Below are 17,030 nucleotides of genomic sequence, written 5' to 3'. Positions count from 1 at the left end.
TAAAAATATATTAAAGCCTTATGAGATAAAAAAAAATCACAACACAAAAAAGCAAGGTTAGAAAAAAGTCTAAAAAGATAGCGTAGAACATTTTTGTTTTACTTATTTCCGTAATCATCTTATGACCCCTTAGATTTATCGTATGACCCCTTGTATTGTCCTGACCCTTAGGTTGGGAACCACTGGCCAAATATGTTCTAAACATACACCAATGTGTATATCTTTATCAGGGTGTCTTGACGCTCAATGAAAAGTAATTAGTTTTACAATACGGTATGGTGTTTAGAATGGCAAAATGACCCGGTTTAAAACATTTCAAAAAGAAAACCAATGCTTACATTGTTTATTAATTATGAAAGTCTCTGTCTTATTCTCTTTTTGTACAAACAAATTCTCAAATTACACATGCTGTACAGCCCTGACACATTTATGTCCTTCATCTGGTGTTGACCGGGGCAATTTGAGAGCTTTGAGTTTAATTTAGCAATTGCTATTTTTTTCCACTACCTCTTTCAAATCTCTAAGCAACACACCTTCTCATACAATTGTTGGGTTTACGTCATCCGCCTGCCACAAGAATTCCTCAATCTGGCAATAGTAGGAACCAAAATGCTCATGAGTATGTTCCACAGAGATTGAGAGATCAGTGACCAGGAGCAACGTAAGCCACACATTAAACTGAATTATAGCAGCATAAAACGAGCATGTACAGTGTTTTTTTTACGACATGCTGCATGTGTTGTCATACAATGCTTTTGTGATCTGGTTGGCACCAAAGCCAGGAAGCTCCAGAGGAGAGGGGTCTTTGGAGATGAGATAGCCAAGGCAACGGTAACTCCTGCAGAGCAGACAACATTAAAGGTTCCATGCTTTTATATAGGCCTTAGTGGTCCCCTAATACTGTATCTGAAGTCTCTTTTATATAGGCCTTAGTGGTCCCCTAATACTGTATCTGAAGTCTCTTTTATATAGGCCTTAGTGGTCCCCTAATACTGTATCTGAAGTCTCTTTTATATAGGCCTTAGTGGTCCCCTAATACTGTATCTGAAGTCTCTTTTATATAGGCCTTAGTGGTCCCCTAATACTGTATCTGAAGTCTCTTTTATATAGACCTTAGTGGTCCCCTAATACTGTATCTGAAGTCTCTTTTATATAGGCCTTAGTGGTCCCCTAATACTGTATCTGAAGTCTCTTTTATATAGGCCTTAGTGGTCCCCCTCTCCTGAAATTCAGCCTTGGTGCAGAATTATAACCACTAGAGCCAGTCCCACAATGAGCTTTCCTTAGGATGTGCCATTTCTGTGTCTGTAGCTTAAAATGCTATTGAGGAGGAGAGGGGGGACAAGGTGGAGGGTGGGGGTGTGGCCTTGACCAACTTTGCTCGTTTGAAAGCCATGATGTCTCTCTCTTTCTCATGAGTGGGCCAAATTCTCTTGGCGGGCAAAGCAGAGAAAGGGGAGGTAACCTTTCCCCTTATGACATCATAAAGGGAAGATTCCAGATTGGCCCATCTGAGCTTTCATTTTCTCAAAGGCAGAGCAGGATGCGATATTCCGAATCCCACTATGGCCACGCCAAGACCCGCCCTTCAATAGCATTCACACACTACAATTGGCTAGGCGTCCATGCTTACATGTACAGGTCCTATCCCCTGACCAATCCCCTAACTCTAACCTTAACCACTCGCGGTGAAATGCCTAACCCCAACCAATCGAGCTGCTTCGTCGGGTGGGTCTTGGCGTGGCCATAGTGGGATTCGTAATTTTGCGAGCAGGATACCCAGGGCTCGGTTTACACTTATCGCCATTTCTAGCCACTGGGGATCACATTAATGTTAAAAAACCTCATAAAGTGAAATTTTCATGCCATGGGACCTTTAACAAAACACCAATGACACTTTAGTTATCTGTGTTGCAGAAAATGCATATGCAAACAATCAACTACAGTATGCATACTGTTTGCTACTAATAAAAAGAAAAGAGTATGTGAAGTATTCACACATGAATTTTATTTCGGTTTTGATTTAAAATGCCACAATTTGGTCAAGTCGGCAGCGACTGGTTTTAGAATGTAAGGGACGTCACATGTTTCAACAGCCAATAGAGACGTCAGTTTGGAAAGTCAGCTAGAAAAACAAAAATCCATAATCCACTTTATTTCTGTAATCTGGTCGAAATGCTTTTAAACAAAGGCTCAACGAGCGCCGTAATCTGGTCGAGCGAGCTAGAGAGTGACTTGAGATGGGGAGCGCCTAGAACAATGCCGCAAATATTGTTTTTCGCTGATTCATCACTAGAAATGCAACTGTAGCGAGCGTCTCACTATCACTAACGTTATCCACATTCATATTTAGACACAACACATAATATATCCAGCTAAAAAAAAGCCTGAAAGTTGGAAGTTAGAACGGAAGTAATAAGGAGTAGTAGCTATGGGGATGATACACTGCCTCGTCTCATTGGTGTGAACTTCCAGTTTTATCTTTGGTCTGAATTGGTTAGGGTTAGGGTTGGCTTTATGATTACCGGTGAACACTACACAACGCTTATAATCACGTCTGATAATTGTAGCTCTCCGTGTTACAGATCTTGGCCACGAGAAAAAAAAAAAAATTATTATTTGACACTACTAAAATTGGTCATATAAATAGATACTGTAGTAAGTGCCCAGGTGGACACCATGGCTAGGCAATTTGTAAATACAATATTCAATCTCTCTCTATCTTTTCGTTATTTCTAAACATTGCACGTTCATCCTGTCAAACTATGCAGTAGCGACAGAAGCATGACTTTCACTTACGGTGGGGATCCATTTTCGCGACACGACTGTAGCGTGGTGTCGCGATGCCGTTCTCTTATTACATCCATGGTTGACGCTCCACGCCCTTGACCGGCAGCTGATTGGACGAACACGTCACGTGGGTCTGGCTACTCCCGAATTTCAAAAGCAACCACAATGGCGTCTCTTTCGGAATACGATCTCGTATTTTACAAAAATAGTTCACTTTAAACTTGTTTCTGAAAACATTTTAAGCGAGAAATAGGCCATACAGTTGCTGAATCTGTCTTCATTTCAGATCGACAAAGGCCAGTTTGAAAGATTTTCGTCAGATTTTGAGAGGACCCACGAGAGACTTCCCCCAGTCTCCCCTGTGCTCTACTTCTATTGGATGGTCGCGTCACGTTCAACGGAATCATTCGCATAAAGATGGGAATCGGCCAGCTTTTTTGACGCGCTGCATTTTTTTTCAAATGCAGCACCGCCTTCCCGGGATGCTTTGCGGGCACGTTAAAGTCGCTTGACATCACCCATGGGAATAAAGTGAAGTGCGGCGCGACAGAAGCATTGCACGGCCAGGTGGATCTGAACCGTTACACTTGGGACGAGGCGATCCTCTCTGCGGAAAAAAAGTAATGATCCACAGTCGTCGTGATTCTACCGCTCCAAACGTATCACAGCACGATGTATATGGTGCTGAAGCGGGAGGCGGTGCATGTCAGGGGGTTCCGAGCTACCTGACAACACAGGGGGAAATGTGCTAAAAGCCAAACCGTGTTTGTCGTTTTTTCACAGCTACAAATCTAAACTACAACAAGAGTCGGTCTTACCGTGAGGGCAATAGGACGACACAGATTGGTACTTTTTTGGACGCAATCTAATGTCTCCCTCTCTCTCTGCTTCTTCTTCTTTGTTTTGCAGGTCGGTGGGGAGAGTTCCAAGATCCAGTGCATTTAAAACCTCAACCGGAACCAAAAATCGACCCGGGTATGATAGACCGTACTCACACACACACACACACACACACACACACACACACACACACACACACACACACACACACACACACACACACTTAGATGCAAAGAAACACACTCATCCGTTAAATGGAGCGAACACATCACTCTTTGCTAAGTAGAAGTTTCACTCATCCCCCCTCTTCTCCCATCTGTCCATGTCAGCCCTCACTACCCCACTTTCACATCAGCTATCAGTTGGTCACACACACACACACACACACACACACACACACACACTTCGCCACATCAGCCATCAGTTTGTCCGACAGACACATAAATGTACATATTCGCATTCACACACAGACCAACTCCTTTACATCACACGTCAGATAACCCAAGATTCACACTCACTCACACTTACACACACACACTCACACACACTCACACACAATACATCACACATCAGTTATATCTTTTAGGCTGAAGGAGAGAGGGGTGTTGGCAGCGGGAGGGGTTGACAGGGGAGAAGAGGAAGTACACAGGAAGTACATTAGTTATCACTCCCATGTCTTCTCCACCTTTTCACTTCTTATCACCACCCGATGTCTCAGACCCCAGCCGCGCTGCTTCTCCTCCTCATCATCCCAACCCCTTTTTGCTTTTCTCTTTCCGTCTCTCTTCCTCACACACACACACACACACACACACACACACACACACACACACACACGCCTCTAAAAATGACTTCCGTGCTCCATTTTAGTGTCAGGCCCTGGGATCTAGATGCCACTTGGCAAGCCGTATAGAAGCCGCAAGACTACTGGATGAAATATTTAAATGAAAGACGGCAGGGGTAGAAGAGGTGAAGAAAGAAAGGTGGGGGGGGGGGTTGATACAGAGAGAATGGAATATAGGACAGGGGACAAGGGAAGGAGAGAGTGACAATATTCAGATGGTGAGCAAAATGTGAAGGATTTTCTTTTCTTGGCAAAGACAGGGCCGTGTAACAAGAAGTGCAGATGAATTGAATTTCACCTGCAAAATAGCCTGAATAGAAATTAACCAATAAAGCATGACATCACATCACTTTGTCTTGGAATCCTCAGCAAGTCTTAGGATGTGACAAAGTACTCTCAGCACTGTGCCAGCCCTGCTAAATCAGAATCAAATCAAATGTAACTTTGTAACAGTGATTTTGGGACTTTAGAATTACAAGGCACTATCTGACTTTTGTCATACAACCCTAACCCTAACCCTAACCCCATAACCCAAGGCTGCATTAAATGCTAATGCTAGCATGCCAACATTCCAAAATGACAATGCTAATATGCTAATGTTTAGCAGGTATAAAATTCAGCTTACAGTAGTTGAATGTGCCATCATGCTAACACGCTAAGATATGTGGCCATAAATAAAGTCTGACCTAATGATGGCCCTTTACCGTGTTGCCTCACTGCTTTGTGATTGAGAGTTAAGGAGCTTAAAAAATGCAATAAAAAAGACCACAATCCAAAGTTTTGAACCCTCAAAATAGATGATTATACTGAATCATAAAGTATGGCTATAAATGGCAGCTAAATTGCAAGTATTGTTTTTTTTTTGGAATTGAACTTGACAAAAAAGTAATTTCACCACTAGCTTACAGTCCGCGTACACATCTTACACTAATATTTTTTAGCAAGAATCCATTTTAATGAGTAACCCAAGAAGATATATCATGCTTATTTTCAAGTTCATACTTGTATTTTGAGTAGAACATGTTTACATGTTTTAATATTCCAAAAAGACATTATTGTGGGCGCCCATATGCAGAGGCTCAGTCCTAGACGCAGCGGCTCAGGGTTCGAGTCCAACCTGCGGCCATTTGCTGCATGGGTAACACTTTATAATAACTATCCATAATTCATAATTTATTAAGCATTAGTTAACTATTAGTTAATGGTTTGTTCATTATTACTTATTAATTGTTCATACATAGTTCATCATGAGTAAAGTATTTGTTCACACAATTATAAATGGTTTGTTCATAGTAAATAAGCCTATTGGTTAATATTTTTTTCATCATTATTAATTAATTGTTCTTACATAATTCATCATCAGTAAAGCATTTATTCACATAGTTATAAATGGTTTGTTCATAGTAAATAATGCTTAATAAATGATGAATTATGGATAGTTATTATAAAGTGTTACCGCTGCATGTCTTCCCCCTCTCTCGCTCCCCCTTTCCTGTCTACAGCTGTCCTATCTATTAACAGCTAAAATGCCCCAAAAATATCTTTAAAAAAAGAAGAAAAAACAGACATTATTGTTATGATATTGTCTATCTAAATATACCTGTCTTTACCCCGTGCCTGAAACAATACATTTTAGCGCCTATCTCTTTAAGCCTGCATTCCGAAAAACTCGCACAATTTTCAAGTGGTAGGTGGAGATACTCAGATGGGGGCAATATATTCTAATGAGCCTACATGTGATACAGGAAGGGGAGCCAAATCTAAATTGGCTTGTTGAATCCCATGTTTTCTGATCTAATCAGCCCACAAGAAACTGACTGGGTCGTCTTATTTCACAGTTTGTGGGTCGGTAGGCACTCCAGATACCCAAATGTATGTTTACAAGCATTGAAAAGGTGAGTTTTCATGATATGTCCCCTTTAAGTCCAAACTTTTTTTCATATTTAGGAATCAGAGATGAATGCAAGTTTCTAGCTAAATGACCGCAGAACATTTCAGTGATCTGATGCTGACTGTACAGTGCTCGTTGTATCTGGTTATAACTCATCTACTAGAGACAAAATGTTATATAGTGACTACATTAAGAGCTCAGATGCTGACAGTGATGACCCAAGCCCTTCCAGGCAAAAATAACTGATGCAAATTTGTGAGCAGTAAAAAAAATGAATAAATAAACACCAAAAAGAAGAACAGCAGACATGGGGGACAGCGAGGAACAGAAGAAAATATAGAATAAAGACAGAAAGCATTAGCAGAAATTAGGATAGAAACTTTTTCTGACTTTTTTGGCCTAGTTTTTTATTCCATTGTTATTTATTAATACGTAATTAATACATTTAATTAAATGTAGTAGCTGTCAGCCTAAGCAGAGAGTTTTACAATTCCAAACAGAAAAGCAGATATTTGGGTTCTGTCTGAGAACTTAACTGCATGCCATTTTCAAAGATGTGAAAACGTTGAACCTCAATATCTCGAAACCAGGATTGCAGATACAGCAGAACCTTGAAATTCCATTCATGCTCGATACCATTTCCCTTGCGAGACAATTAATACCAGAAAGAAGAACTTTTAGGTGTGTGTGTGTTTGTGTGTATGTTGTTTATTTAATTGTCCCCACTTAATTCTTATTTAAAGTGTACGTGTGTGTTTGTCTCTGTGTATGTGTGTATGGCCTCTGTGCATACTCTGTATGTACATAATCGTACTGTACATCTGTAAACATGCGTACACGGGTATGTGTTTGCAGTATAATTGACTTACATACGGACTTGTATGGTACCCATCACTATTAAGTCCTGCTTGCAAAGGACTGTGCTTATTGGACATCAGGCCTGTCCATCAAAGAAGTGGGGGAGCGTGTTAGCTTTTAAAGGCAATAACCGTATGCAGTGCAAAAGTGACTACAATTTTTACTGTGCCTTGTAAAATTATTGCGGAAAAAAAGTCAATAAAAAGTTGAAGATTTTATATGCAGTGTGTTATTTGTAGTTTACATGCAGCACTGTACACTTTATATCCCTTCCCCTTGTGTGCAGAAATGTTGTGGTCAGTGTTTTCGGGAACTGCTCCCACTTTTGGTACCATAGAGTCAGAGATTTATAAAGATGATGTGTTAATTAAAGTTAGGTTTTAGACCAGCTTCGGGTTGTATTGAAGAAGGTGAACGGCATACATACAAGCAAACTGCAGGGAGGAGTAGCATGTTACATGCATACCATACATGCATGGGTAGTTATTGCAGCAAAGAGAGAGAGAGAGAAAGAGAGAGAGAGAGCGGAAGAGAATCATGTTCATTATTCTCCAGAACAGATTCTGCATGTAGCGATGAAAATGCTGACATCTTGCCATCCAGTAGTTCAGACTAAAGTATTACTTCAAATAAACATTCTGTTTCCCAGTGCCGGACTTTGTGAGTAAATGGAACGGAGAAGGAACAGAGGGGTTTTCTCCTGTGCTGATTGGGTGCAGATGTGAGCACCAGTCTGGGTTTGGTTAACGTCCCGCTGCCAGGAATATTCGCTACAATTCAATAAATAGAGCTGTTAGGAGCAAGGCATTACCTTGTCACCATGTCTAGGTTTCAGAGCGGATGTTTCACATTGGGTGTATCTAATACTTAGCCTATTCACTCAGCTCAGTATAAAACACTGTAACTTGAGAATGCTGCTATTAAAAACGCTGCAGGGGCAGATTCAATGTGGTATTTGAACTCAAATTCAGACTTGGATTTACAAATTAGAGTTCAACTAATGTGGGGTTTTTGAATGGTGATACATCAAAATTTGGTTCTTTGGTTTTAATGAACCTACATCAATATTTTTTTTAACTATATTTAGACACTCTTGGGTATTATGGGATGCAAAAACATTCCAGTGGAATGCAGATAAATGAAATCATTTGAGGTTTAACCTACTTTATTAAGGGGAAAAAAACGTTCCTATTTTCTGATTTTTGATTTTGAAAGATTACGTGTGAGGAAAGCAACGAGTACAGTAGGTAAGACTTATAAAACTAACTTTATGTCATATTTGCTGAAACTGAACCTATGTTCGAGTAGAACTACATGAAGCAGGTAATTAAAAAAAAAAAATCTGGCTCCTCTGGCACCACCCATAGACAGTATATAATGAACCAACAGACCCCGTTGCTCTGGACGGAGACTAGTGAAGGCTATTAGAAGCACTTTTCCGGTGATGGCCAGCTTTACTGCGCAGCCTCCAACTGAGAGAGACAGCGTAAATGTGACGTGAGCAACGTGTCTGAAAGTTGTAAGTCTTCTGGTAGCTGGTAGCTGTGCCAAGAGAAATCTCAATCATTCCCAATCTTACAGAGAAGGAGAGTGTAGGTATATGTAAGGAGATAACTAACTAAAAGGCTAGTTAACATTAGTAATTAATCCTAAACAGCTCATGTAAGTCGAAACTGGCTGCAAGCTCATCCTGTACTATACGGTAATTCCTCTACTATGTGACACAATCGTTAGCCTATTTTTACAAAAACGTTTGCTACGGAGCCATAACGTGAGGTACAAGGTAATGGAGCCTTTTATACATTGTCGTGTTTCTTTAGAAATGAACAATTGACAAATAGAGTCTTTAAACGCCTCAGATGTAAAGTTATTCGCTGTCAAGTGGCGCCAAAATGAATGCTAGTCAGTGGAATGCTAACGGGAGGTGATGGCCAGGTAGCAACAAAATGGCGCCATAGGAGGTTCGAGTTAGTGTCAATCACTGCTCATGTACACGCATTCATACTTCCTTGTTGGGAGAGGGACTGAGAAGTTGTCGATGTTCAAATTTTTTGGCTAAGTCCTGGATCTTCGCAATCCTACCTACGGCACCTTTAAAGACGTGAAGCATACAGTACTACATAATACCACCAGATGTAACCTTTTCACTAGACAAGAAGAACCAAGAATAGATTGTTTTGGATCCATTATTGTTTTAGTTCCTAACTAATTCTCATTCAAACAGAAAGCTGAAATGCTGCGATCAATGGACACATTATATGCAAGTTAGTGCCGTGTTGTTTTTGGCGCCCTTGGCACACTGCAGAATATATTATAATATGTCAGGGGTTGCATGCAATTTATTAATTAGCTTAAAGTATTTAAAGTATGTTTCATGTCATTTCTCTGTTGTTGTTTTTTGCCATCATATAAATACTATAATACCATGTCTGCTCATCTAGGTGAACACCAAAATCCTATTCCCAACTATACTCATTGTGGTTTTGTTAATCAGAAGAAATTGTTTGTATAAGTAGTGCATGCATTCATAATAAAATTATTAAGTATCAATCTTTCTGCCACATATAACTCCATATAATATGGAGTTGAGCTCAAATAACGTGTGTGTGGGGAATGTGAAACTATTGTAATTGCTGAAAAGATTTTAATGTTCACCTCGATCATGAATGTCTTTAACGCCATCACCTTTCCAAAACACTACAAGTGCAACACATATATTCAAATTGTTAAATAACTGCATTGTCTAATTGCAATGTGGTTATTGATTCAATTCAAAGACATGCAAATGTTTCTTTGAATTTTATATTTTTAACCTTTATTTATCCAGATAAGTCGATTGAGAACACTTTCTCATTTGCAACGACAACCTGTCACATTCCCACAGTTACAAATTCATAAGGGCCTTGCTCAAGGGCACCTCAGTGGTGTTAATGAGGGAAGGATAAGCGCTGGTCTTTCACTTTCCCCACCCAGATTTTATCCTGCTGGGGATTAAACCGGTGTCCTCTTGGGCCAAAGCTTGCTTCTTAACCTCTAGGCCACCACTGCCCCCCAATTTGTCTACCATCTCACTTGCAACTAAGAGCGGTTAAACCTCTCTAAAAATCCAAGATGAGATACATTAACCCAATGGCAAGTCCTTGTAAATGATAAAATCAAATCAAATGAGTTAAATCATTCACAAATAGCTTCAACACTGGAAGAAACCCAAAACTCCCTCAATAAAACATTAGCTCAATGACTTAACCAACCTTCTCCATCTGGAGAGAATCAGGATTTTTTTAGTTGAGTTTCTGGAAGGAGCCCACACTGAATCAGTCTCCGCTCATCTTAAACCATCATACAGATCTGAATAGAGCACCAGCTTACTGTATGCACTGTATGTTGCACCTTAGACCCCCCCCCCCCTTTTATTTTTTATATATTTATAATTTTATCTCTCTTACTAAGCCCAATTTGACTTATAAGTAACTAGCAATTGTTTGTCCAACCATGTTAGGCTATATTCAGACTTCAGGCAAAAGTAGCCCAAATCGGTCAAGTGACCAGGTCAGACTTCTTCAGAAGTAGTGTGAACACTCAAATCTTGCCCAGATCAGATTTTTTCAAATCAGATTTAGACCACTTCCAAATGTGGTCCTGAATCGGACCCAGGTCTGATTTTTTTCACTGCGGCCGCAGTGTGAACAACCAAGCCGGATTTGATGAAACTTTTATGTCAATCTGCATCAACATTTGTCACAATTATGCACCGGCAGGAGTTAGACCTAGACACAGAGAGTAAAATTAAAAACTTGACTACAAAATAGAGAACAGTGATGGAGTAAGTCAATGGAGGGAGAGTGAGTTGTTCGACCCAATTAGTGTGTGCTCATTAATGTTACGTCTCCCTAACTTTGGTGCAATAGCGTGCTCCTTCTGATCTCAATGTTATTGTTCTTTTGAGCATGCGGGTCAATTCGAAACCGCAAACAGTTCACACTGGAATCTGATTTAGGCCACATTTTAAAAGGTCATGTGAACAGCCAAACAAAAAAACTGATCTGAGCAAAAAAAATCAGAATTAAGCATTAAGACTTGTGGTGTGAACGTAGCCTTAGTCTGGTTGGTGATGTGTGCATTTGTGTTCTACTTCTCGTTCAAAGTTTTGTTACAGAAAATGAAGCTACTGTACTGTAATGCATCACTATTTCTTCTGATCTCACTTAAAAAAAAAAAAAACTTACATCTTAGACATAAATCATTTACAAATAATATGCAAATTAGGCAATTCTAGGATCAGAGATTTAGGGGTGCCTGGAACCCTTTCAACATCATTTTTTTCAAATGTTATTCTACTGTGCTAACTGGGCATTTTAACATCATGTTGGACCATCATGGTAGGGGAAACACCTGAATTATGTAACTAGAAGACCAACAATTCTGAGAAAACGCCATCACTACAAAGGTGAGGTGGTATTACAAATGAAATTGAATATGTATCTATGGAAAAGCAGACATTTCCTAAATGCAGTATCAATAACGTTAGATAATAAGACATTCATGCCATTTTAACTAATGGCTGACAAGCAATATTTTCTGAAAATGGGTCAGAATTATTTTCTTAATAATCTAGGCATCTAGATTCTGGATGTGGTTTCGCAAAAACTGACTTTTAGCAATTATTTTTTTAGGGGTGCCGGGATCAAGTTTAGGAAAAGGGCTAAAATCGCCTCTGATGTAAAACAATTGAAATGCTGCATGTTTGGTGGACAGGTGGAGGGGGTCAGGCCTATGTTCTCACAGCCCAATGGACCCACAGCCCTATCTTCCCACATTTCTAAGATGTTTCTTAAAATTAGGCCCTATGTTCCCACAGCCCAATGTTAGGGTTATGGGGGTTAGGGTTAGTATTAATGTGGGAACATAGGGCTGTGGGAACATAGGGCCTAATGTTCAGTGAAAAAATAAATTCTTAGAAATGTGGGAACATAGGGCTGTGGGAAAATAGGCTCCCAGGTGGAGTGTTCAAGGGTAATTTCATCTCCCGTATCAGCCTCGTATGAGCACACATACGCATTCGGCACACTCATGTCCTCATCTCGTCCCTTTCCCTAATCTGCCTTTGCTTTTTCCTCTCTTCTCCCTTCCTCCCCCCCTCATTTCTCTGTTACCCCCCCCACCCCCGCGATCAAATCGTCGTATGGAGAAATCCCGGTGATCCAAGAGGGCCAGGCAGAAAGGTCACAGAGAGAGTCCGTAAAATGGATGAAGCCTAATGATTAGCTCAACCTTTACCTAATCAATAATCATTTATCCTACCATATCACCGGCAGCCATAGCCCCATTTGCCATTAACCTCGGCGCTGAGGAGAGAGGCAGTATTGTTTTCTCTGGCAGCTTTACGGCACTCAGATGAGTGGTAGGGGCCGCGATGGAAGCTTAAGGTTGGATCTCGACGGCTCGGATCCTATTAAGGGACTGTAGGTATTTTAGCGTTGCAGTGTCATGTACTATATTTACCCTTTGGAATGATTGACTGTGACACCGGCTATTGAAACGGTAGAACAGGACGGCCTTTTTCGTTAAAGGATTTAATAATAATAATAATAATAATAATAATAATAATAATAATAATAATAAAAAGGTGTCTTGCGTACGTGATCTTAATAAATAGATGCCCTATTGGAATTATGTAAAAAATACATAAAAGTGTAATTTGAGGCTGTCAAATCAAACTTTAAACTAGATTTTTTTTTTTTTGCCCTCCGGCGCTCCCTTTTGCTTCTTTGCTGCAGTTTCAGGAAAGAAAATGAATATCTGCGTAATTTGTCTTTCATAGCTTTTATGCGACAGGGATAGCGTCCCTCCACACACTCCCTCTTTCTTTCTTTCTCTCTCACTCTCACACACACCCACACACATGCAGCAGCAGCGCCTGTCTCCTCTGTGTCTCTCTATGATGCCATCTTCATCATAATCTCTCCCTCTTTATTGCCTTTAATGACTCCCCCTCTCCTTTCATTAATTCTTTATCGATTCTTCCTGACATTGCCTGAATTATTTTCCAATTACAGCAAATAAAATAAAAGGAAAATCCATTGCAAATACATGCCTTTGTGTGTGTGTGTGTGTGTGTGTGTGTGTGTGTGTGTGTGTGTGTGTGTGTGTGTGTGCACTAACATTTAACTCACTGCTGCATACAAAGTAGATACCTACTTTTGAGGCATTGGTACCATTTGAAACATGGACTCGTGGAAATTCGTAGCATTTTTTCTTTTCTTTTTTATTGTAGTCAAACACACACACACACACACACACACGCAGACGAGGTGGAATGTGAATGTGACGGCAGAGAAAGAGTGGTAAAAGGTCACAGGAAGCTAATGGCTCTAGCTATCTTACATGGAATAAGTACGGACACTTTGGACAGGTTTGTGTGTGTCACAGAGGAGTAGGGGCCAGACGTGAGCAGAAAACAACACACTCACAAGGGCAAACACACACACACACACACACACACAGTTACATTTTACGCATGAAGTGTGCAACAACAGAACCTACAGAATCTTTTAATATGCTGTTTTGAGAGCGTGAAAGATGCTCAGAGTCAGTCGCAGAATTAGCCTCAGAGGTCCATCAGATGGCTCTAGTTAAAACCCACAGGTCATTAATTACAACAATTATTCACCTTCATATCGCAGACACATATCGACTCTTTTTTTTCTTTTTTCTTTTTTTTTTCGCCTCGGCCCGGTTTGTCTGATGATGCACCCAAAAGGCTCAATGGGAAAATAAAGCGAGTGTATTAAACCTGAGCATGTTTTTGTGAGTGCATTGGAGATGGACATTGAATTGTTATTATGTTATTATGTGCTGTACAGTGCAGAGCGCCGGCCCCTCTGTTGTCCAATTAGACCATATTACTCTGACTGCAGTGTCAGAGAAAGTGACGGTTAACGATGTAACACGTAATTCAGAAGAGCACGATACAAATACACAACGGCCAAACGGGCATGTAAAGGTTTTTCGGCTACCAGTAACATTTGTCCCATGACTTAGAAATGGGCAGGAAGTGGCCGGGTTGGCTCAGTCGGTAGAGTAGGCGCACATTTACACAGAGGTGTATGCCTCGACGCAGAGGTTCAGGGCTCGAGTCCGACCTGTGACGATTTCCTGCATGTCTCTCCCCTTTCTGACCTAGCCGTCCTGTCCATTAAAGGTGGAAAAGCCCAAACAAATTAGCTTTAAAAAAAGGGGCAGGAAATTAAATTAACTTCTATTACGCACTTACCTGAGAAGTGTTTTGTTTTGTTGTTCGGTTGATTCCTCTGTTATTATTTTTTTTTTTTTTTACAAACGAGAGCCATATGCTATATCTGCTTGGTATATATTTGTCTGTGTGCATGTGCAGCACGATGTGTTCTGACCTCTTTATGAAGTGTAAAATGCTTGTATTTACAGTATGGCCACTGCTGTGCGTGCCCTGCCTATGTGAGTGTGTGTTTAGCTGTGTCCCTGAGTGTGCATTTGTGCATGTGTTTGTGTCCTGACCTCTCGTGCCCTTTCTCTTCCATCCCTCCTTTGAGAGCGCGTGTGATATACCGAGCTCTAATTGTCAGGTCTGGCCCCCACATTCCTCGTCCCCCGACCGGCCTACCAACACTGTGTCACTTTAACAACCGCGAATTATCACCGCAATGGAGATCTCGGCTTCACAGTGGCTCTATGCGAATATAGATACATTTCCTTCAATAAATTGCACCCCTACACCCACCCACCCGCACTGCGCACACAAACACACACACACACACACACACACACACACACACACACACACGACTCACTACCTGTCCATAACCCTCCTCCCTCACATTCCCTGCTCTTTGACTGACGTTTTTACCACTACATTATTGCGTCTGCCTCGAGATGGGCGAGTCATTGCTGCACCAAATGTAGCTAAAGTATCCGCCTAAAAGGGGGGATGAGATGAATCTAGCCCAGCGGTGTCATTTGCCCAGGGTTATTGATTCTCTCCGAGCCGAGCGGGATCAAGAGCGGGTTTCCCATAAACGTCGGCGCGGCCACGGCGACAGCAGACAGGGGAAGAGGACAGGCCATGAAGAGGATGATAATACGCATACACGTCTGGCGACTGGGGGATCGTTTTCTTCGACTAACATCTGTTCTTACTCAGTCTCTGCTCAGGCTACGAGCTGCTTCATCTCGCACAAATGCATCAGATCCTTTTCTTTAGTTGGAATGTGTCCCGAGGAGAGATGTGTTTCATGCAGTGGTGGAATGTAACTAAGTACATTTACTCAAGTTCTGTACTTAAGTACAAATTTGTGGTACTTGTCTTTTTTTTTTTTTTTTTTTGCCACTTTCAACTTCTACTCTGCTACGTTTCAGAGAGAAATGTGGTAGTTTTTTACTCCACTACATTCATCTGACAGCTTTAGTTACTAGAAATTTTGTTTTGGATTTTGTTTGGCACACAGACCACATGCAGTTCATACAATATGATGTTTTCTTATAAATTAAACTACCAAAGAAAATTTAGGGCCTACAAGTCCAGCTGAAATGATTAGACCATTAAACACACAACTGTTTGCATTGTTTCCAGTTTCTAAAATGTGAGGATTTTTCTGCATTGAGTGCTTTTACTTTTATTTTAAGTACATATTCCTGATGATACTTACATCCTTTTACTTGAGTAACATTTTCAATGCAGGACTTTTACATGTAATGCAATATATTTGCAGTGTGGTGTTAGGAAGTAGAGGAATTATTCTGGTTTCATGCACTGCTTGTATTCCTTCCGTGGACTGTCAAATGACATTTTCTGTTGAGACAATAAAGTTTAAGCGAAATCAAAGGCAGACGGGTTGTCTTTCTTTTCTTTAAAAGTATTCTCTGTGACTCCTTAATCTAGCGGAATCCAGCAACGGATATCCTAAATTTCACTTTAAAAAAAAACAACAAAGTGTGTACAAATGGTGAAGAAATAAAAGCCATTACCAAACTGGACCATTAGATCCCAGCCTGCCATGTGGTTCATTTTTATATCAGCGCTAAACAAAAATAATTCCAACCACCCAATCGGATGCAGCCTAAATACTTCAGCATGGCCGTGCGAAGCGAAGCAGTCATCTTCTCCGGCGGACGGGATGCCACGTAAGTGTTTCAGTCTGTCTTATAGAAGTCCAGGCCAGCTCCGCTACAGGCTCAGCCAGGACCGGGGGTTCAGCGTAATGAAAGGCAGATTGGAAAAGGCTCTTGATTGATTTCCTACATCTTGGTTTGATATCCTGAATTAATTATTTGAACTTGAATAATATATAGAGGAAAAATAAATGTAGAACACTCAGGGGAAACAAGAAGATGGCTTCATTGCTGCTGCTGCTGCTGCGGCTGCTGCACAGATACTGTATCTTTTGGTCAATCTTATCCCCTGTTGCTCTGGAGGAAAGAGGGTGCGCTGTGCTGTGCTGTGTGTTTGTCTGTGTGCGTGTGTGCGTGCGTGCGTGTGTTTATGTGTGTGCGTGTGTGTGTGTGTTTCACATGTGTGTGGTGGTACTGTACAGCCTGCTGTGGTACATGTGTGTGTGTGTGTCTGTGTTGTGGTTTAGTTTTGGTTAGTGTGTGTGTGTGTGTGTGTGTGCAGGGGGAAAGAAATGAAGGTTTGTGTGGTTAACTCCTTAAAGTGTCAGTCCATGTTCTCAATATGCTTCCAGATTGTTGCCATATCCTTTCTGTAGTCAAATTTTGGGTTAAATGTTGGGACTTTGTCATACCATTGTTCATGTAGAAACAATTAAAAAAAAT

General features: G+C 40.8%; 1 long non-coding RNA gene across 1 annotated transcript; it reads left to right on the top strand.

Annotated features, from left to right (window-relative positions):
* The first annotated feature begins 3,705 nt into the window (after positions 1-3,705).
* Positions 3,706-15,542, top strand: LOC114561201 (uncharacterized). Its single transcript, XR_003693330.1, has 3 exons — positions 3,706-3,765; positions 6,313-6,369; positions 15,224-15,542. It is a non-coding gene; the product is annotated as an uncharacterized LOC114561201 (long non-coding RNA).
* The last annotated feature ends 1,488 nt before the right edge of the window (positions 15,543-17,030 follow it).

The sequence above is a fragment of the Perca flavescens genome, chromosome 1 (assembly GCF_004354835.1).
Source record: "Perca flavescens isolate YP-PL-M2 chromosome 1, PFLA_1.0, whole genome shotgun sequence".
NCBI classification, from domain to species: Eukaryota; Metazoa; Chordata; class Actinopteri; order Perciformes; family Percidae; genus Perca; species Perca flavescens.
Note: the sequence above shows the minus strand (reverse complement) of the source record. Positions and strands in the feature narration are given on the sequence as shown.